This window comes from Felis catus, chromosome A3, assembly GCF_018350175.1.
Source record: "Felis catus isolate Fca126 chromosome A3, F.catus_Fca126_mat1.0, whole genome shotgun sequence".
NCBI classification, from domain to species: domain Eukaryota; kingdom Metazoa; phylum Chordata; class Mammalia; order Carnivora; family Felidae; genus Felis; species Felis catus.
The window spans coordinates 124,754,425-124,759,739 of record NC_058370.1 but is presented as its reverse complement, the minus strand read 5'-3'; positions in this window follow the sequence as shown (position 1 = coordinate 124,759,739).

The following is a 5,315-nucleotide window of genomic DNA, read 5'->3' as shown; positions in this document are numbered from 1 at the left end:
TATAGTCTTCAATATTTATAGGTGAATGTTGTCTGAGATTTGCTTCCAAATAATCTGCGGGGTGGATGGCAGCAGGGGATAGGTGGGAGCAGAGATGACACCAAAATTGGCTGAGTTAATGATTTTTGAGATTTGGTGTGGATACATGGAGGCTAATGAACATACTAATCTCTCTATTTTGATATTTGTTTGAAATTTTCTTTTTTTTAATTTTTTTTAAAGTTTATTTTTGAGAGAGAGACAGAGAGAGCAAGCAGGGGAGGGGCAGGGAGAGAGGGAGAGAGAGAATCCCGAGCAGGCTCCGCACTGTCAGCTCAGAGCCCGGTGCAGGGCTTGAACTCAACCAACTGTGAGATCGTGACCTAAGCTGAAACCAAGAGTCATATGCTTAACCAACTGAGCCACGCAGGTGCCCCTGAAATTTCCTGATATAAAAAGTTAAAAAAGAAAGTGTCCCAGATTGGACAATAAATACGGTGACTCTAGTTCACTCACCCGGAGGGATTTTGTCCCCAGGGAACAATCTGCAATGTCTGGAAACATTTTGGGTTGTCACCATGTGGGGTGGGGGTGGGTATAGGCCAACGAGGCTGCTAAATTCTGCGGTGCACAGCACAGCACAGCCCCCACAACAAAGCATTATTCAGCCCAAAGTGTCAGTGGTGCTGAGGTTGGGGGACCTGGGCTAGTGACAACGTCTACAATTTACTTTAAAGCACCAATCCGTGAAGGCAGGATGGTATGTGTTCACTGTAATTTGTGCTCTAAGGATGATTAGTAAACAAACACTCACAGAAATTCACACTGTAGGAGTGGCAAGTAAGGGCTTCAAATATAGTTACCTAAATCCACTCCCCAAAATTCATTAGTTAGCATGGAAGGTGTTCTAGATACTTTGTCTTTGGGGAAGTAAGTGATATTCAAGAGATGTGTTTGGCTGGAAAGATGGTACAGGCACCTGTCTTTACTTGAACAAGATAGAAGAATCCCACAAAGCTGGATAAATGGCTCATGCCCATGGACTAGTGCTCTGGGTCTGTTTCCATGTGGTTCTGGGTCTCTCTCTGAGCCCCAACCAACCCCCAACATCAATAGAAGATTCTGTCCCTGGTCCAACCAGAAGGTGGGCTGTTCAGGCAGACAGAACATAGGCTTGTCTTTGGGGCACTGAACTTTTCACGCACGTGTTTGCTGGCATACCTAAGGACAAAGGAAAGGGATGCCCCCAAGCTTAGTAGACAGGGTCAAATGACCGTTTTTGTGCCTACTCGCTATTGAAAATATGCCACTGTGGCAGAATCTGGTCTGAAATTTGCTTTCATTATAACAATCTATCACCTAAAGACTCATAGCCCCACCTAATCCTTGGTGACACCAATGTTGACCTAAGAACTTGAGGATCAGGGAATGGCCAAGTTGGCTGAGGTCAGGAGGATGATGCTGGCGGTGTGAACAGAGGATAAATGGACATTTTCCACTTCCTTCAGCGTCTCTAAAGCTCTGTACCTTCCTGGCACCAGCACCACGTATCACACCTTTTCCCATCCCGCAGGGGTCTCATCCACATCTCCGAACACTTACATCTGTGGCTTCAACCATGGCCAGGAATGGTCTCTTTGTGCCCAGGGCCTCCGAGGCAGGACAGTAGGCATTCAGGAGAGCTCTGTGGCCTGAGTCTGGCCTCTGGGGCTGGAATTCATCATGGTGGCCAAGACTGGTTTTCAGCTTCCTCTCATCTGCCTCCAGCAGCAGTCAGGCAGGAACAGGCTGCCTCAATGTCCTAGAAAGCCAGGGGGCCTGGCCGCTCAGCCTCACATTTCCTGCCCCCAGCTAGGCTCCCTGATCATAAGTGGTGGTTTGCATTTAGGGGCAGGGGGCAGTTAGTGAACAGTGGGAGTGGCTGGGAGGACCACTCAAGAAGCCTCATTTTCAGTCATCAACAGCTCAGGAGGTGTGAGCTTCTCAGAGCATATTCTGAAAAGCCTATTTGGCTGGAGAGAGGTGGAGAGGGCAGGGACCACTGAGTGAGTGGGGAAAGGGGTGGGCATCGCAGGGGAAGAATGCCAGCACACCAGCACACCGAGGGAGGCTGCAGGGTCCACAGAGAACTTTCTAGAGCTGTCACGAGATGAACTCCACTAACTTCACCATTCGGAGGAGAAGCATTGCCATCCTAGCCAGTCCTCAACACATGTGCACACATACACACACACACACGCCCACCCAGGGGTCTCTGGGCTGCATTTGTTGACCTCAGGGCCCTTTCTTTCCCGAGGTCTCAGATTACATGCCTCACATGGAGATCTCCTAGCTGCTAATGCCACTGTGTGAGGGCTCGGAGCCCCCAAAATGCTCCCACTGGCCCAGAGGCAAGTTCCCTCAATGGGCAACTCTGTCACAGTCAGAAGAGTCCCTGCAGGGGGCCGAGATCCCCCCAGAGGCCCGTGCTTTTCTGCCAGGGTTATTTAGTGGAAATCTCTGGTACAAGCCCATTGTAGCCGTCTTTGCCTCTATTAGGGCCAGGAATTGTGCCATGGGGAAGCTTGGGATGGGAGGGAGAAGGGGTTCTAGGTCTCCCATAATCCTATTAGCTCCCCTCCTCAAATCATGACAAATAAATATCCTGTAAAACAAAACAAAACAAAACCGGTTTGCTGCTTCCGGGCCCTTTTCCCACCAGCTACCCCCCAAGCCCTGCCTGTCCAGGGGTTCTGAGTTTCCCCAGATCATAGCCTACAGTAGCACTGGGATTCTACAGGGCCTGCATGTGGCTCTTGTCCTCTCCTCATCCATCTGGGGTTCTCTGGGCCCAAGGATGGGGCTGGGGCTGGGTGTTGCTGATCTCTGTCTTTCCCACAACAGAACTCAGCCCAGAACCCCCTCGCCCTGTCCCCACCCCCCGCCCCCATGGACAGAGGATGTCAATGAGTGTGGGCAGAATTTAATTGCCTGGCAAGTTCGGATTCGCATCTTTGATCTGCAAACCTGGCAATGCAGGAGACAACTCAGGATCTGGGCACAGACGGACCCGGGCTGGAATCCCCGCTCCATCACCCACACCGAGTGACCTCGGGTAGTGGCTTCACTCCCCTAAGCCTGAGTGTCCTTGTCTGGGAAGTGGGGACAGTTGCCTAAATCACAAGGGACTGCGTGAGGGGTGATTACACAATGAGCACAAACAGCCCAGCCCAGTGCCTGGTGGCCTCTTGGCTTCCCCTTGCGGATTAGCCAAGCCCAGTGATGAGTGTTTTCATCTTGGTTTTGGGTGCTGGGGTTTCCGCATTATTGACCCAGTAAGCACTTTAGTGTACCCTACTCCTCACAACAGTCCTCGGAGGAAAACATCGTCATCATTGGCAACAACACCATCTTTTTCATAGTCCAGGAATTAGGCCCAGAAAGATGGCAACGCTTGGCCAAGGTCACACAGCCGTAAGCAGCAGAGCTGTGGTTTGAACCAAGGCATTTGACGTCGGTACCCACCAGCCTCTCTCTGCCACCCCACTGCTCTGGAATCACTCTAAGAGAGGAGACTGGCAAAGAGACGTTCTTTGATGCATTCAACCTATTTGCTGAGTTCCTACTAGAGAATTAGGAGAGCTGGTCTCAGGCCCACCTTCAGACACTCACTATGGGGTCCTGGGGAAAGGCTCCAGCCCACGCCTGCGGGGGGGGCTCTGCGGATCCCTGGCAGGGGTAGCCCTGCCCATCATGTCTTCCTCCGTAGCAGCTCGTTCGCCTGCCAGGGCCTTTGAACAATGATTAACTGCAGTGGGCAGGCTAGTGCAGGCTGGGACGGGCTCCGTGGGTGAGCTCACCCCTTGCACAACGGCTGCCGCACCCGCCTGCCCGGCTCAGGGGCGGCCCGGGTGGGGGGGGCGGCGGGGGTGCAGGGCCGGGCAGGCTCCAAGAAGCTAGGGAAACGGCCCTGGGAAGGACAGGGGACAGCCTGGCTGCAAGGGACCGCCACCACATCCCGCGCCCCTGGCCTCGGCTCGTGGGGCTTCTTCTGGGGGCTCCTGTGCGTCCCATCAGTAGACTCCAGCCACAGGGATTGGTGGGATCCGCCTTGCTGGAGGTGTTTTTCAGATCGTATCACCTAAACCCATCCCCTCTAGTCCAGCCGAAGAACAGTATACCCAGATTGGACCAGAGGAGGCGGTAGCTCCCCCTGGGGGCCCTCCACCCCCGCTTCAGGCTCTTGGCCGAAGGAGCTACACAGCTAGCTCCTGTGCACCTCCTCCCCTGTCCTTGCTACAGCAGGAAGCACAGGCACATGCATGTTGCAGGCATGGTGCACCCACCCCCACACCGCCCCCAGGGCCCCTTCCCCAGTTGCTCGCTAGTTCCTGGAGCGGTGATGGTAGTGAACCCACATTCAGACCAGGCCAAGTCTGCCTCGAGATGCACTGCTATGCCCATGCCCTCGTTCCCAGGCTCACCTGCGGCCCGGCCTGTTTGTTGGTTGAATGGAGCACGAAAGCCCTTTGTCCTGCATAAAGTCTGTGCCTGGGTCAGGTCTGCCTTCGCTGCTTCAGAAGGCCAGATGGGATTGGGCTGTGTGGGTGGGAGGCGGGGTGGAGGAGTGAAAGGCAATTTTCTCTGAAGCTGGAAGGGAGGTGTGGGTGCCATAGACAGGGCTGACCCTCTCCCCGCTCCCACTCCTCTTCTTCAATATTCCAGGACATCCATTCCTTGCTGGTCCAATGAGGTGTCTTGGCTGACATGAGGGGTCAGCCTTTTGGATGCCCCTCAGAGAATGGCCCCCCAGCTACCTACAGTCCCCGGGGGTGGGGGCACTAAGCAAGGCCTGGGCCTGACTGGGCTGCCTGGCCTCTCTCCTCACAATCTAGGGACACGGCGACCCCGAGGCTTTCCAAAAACTTTTCAGTAATAAACAAAGGGTAAGCTCCTCCTTGTCCCAGATTCACCTGCCCAGCCACCTCGGGGAACTCAAGTGTTGGCTGTCCTGCGTATTCTCTGAAATCAACCCTCCCCCACCCACCCCCACCCCCCTGCCCTGAACCCAGGTCTCAGCCTCTCAGCTGAGCCCCTCCCACCAGCCTTCTTACAGCAAATTCAGTTGTTCACTCCGCATCTGGGCTGGACAGAGGGGAAGAGAATAGAATATGCTCACTGCCCCCAGAGCACGTGACCTCCTGGGACAGACCGGCACATGAACAAATAGCAGAGAACGGGTCAGAATTGCCACGATGGAGGCCTGTCCTGGCTGCTCTGACCCCTAAACAGCACCTTCTGTGTACCAGGCCCTGTTCTAAGCAGGTCCCATGTATTTACTGATTTCTATGCCATGA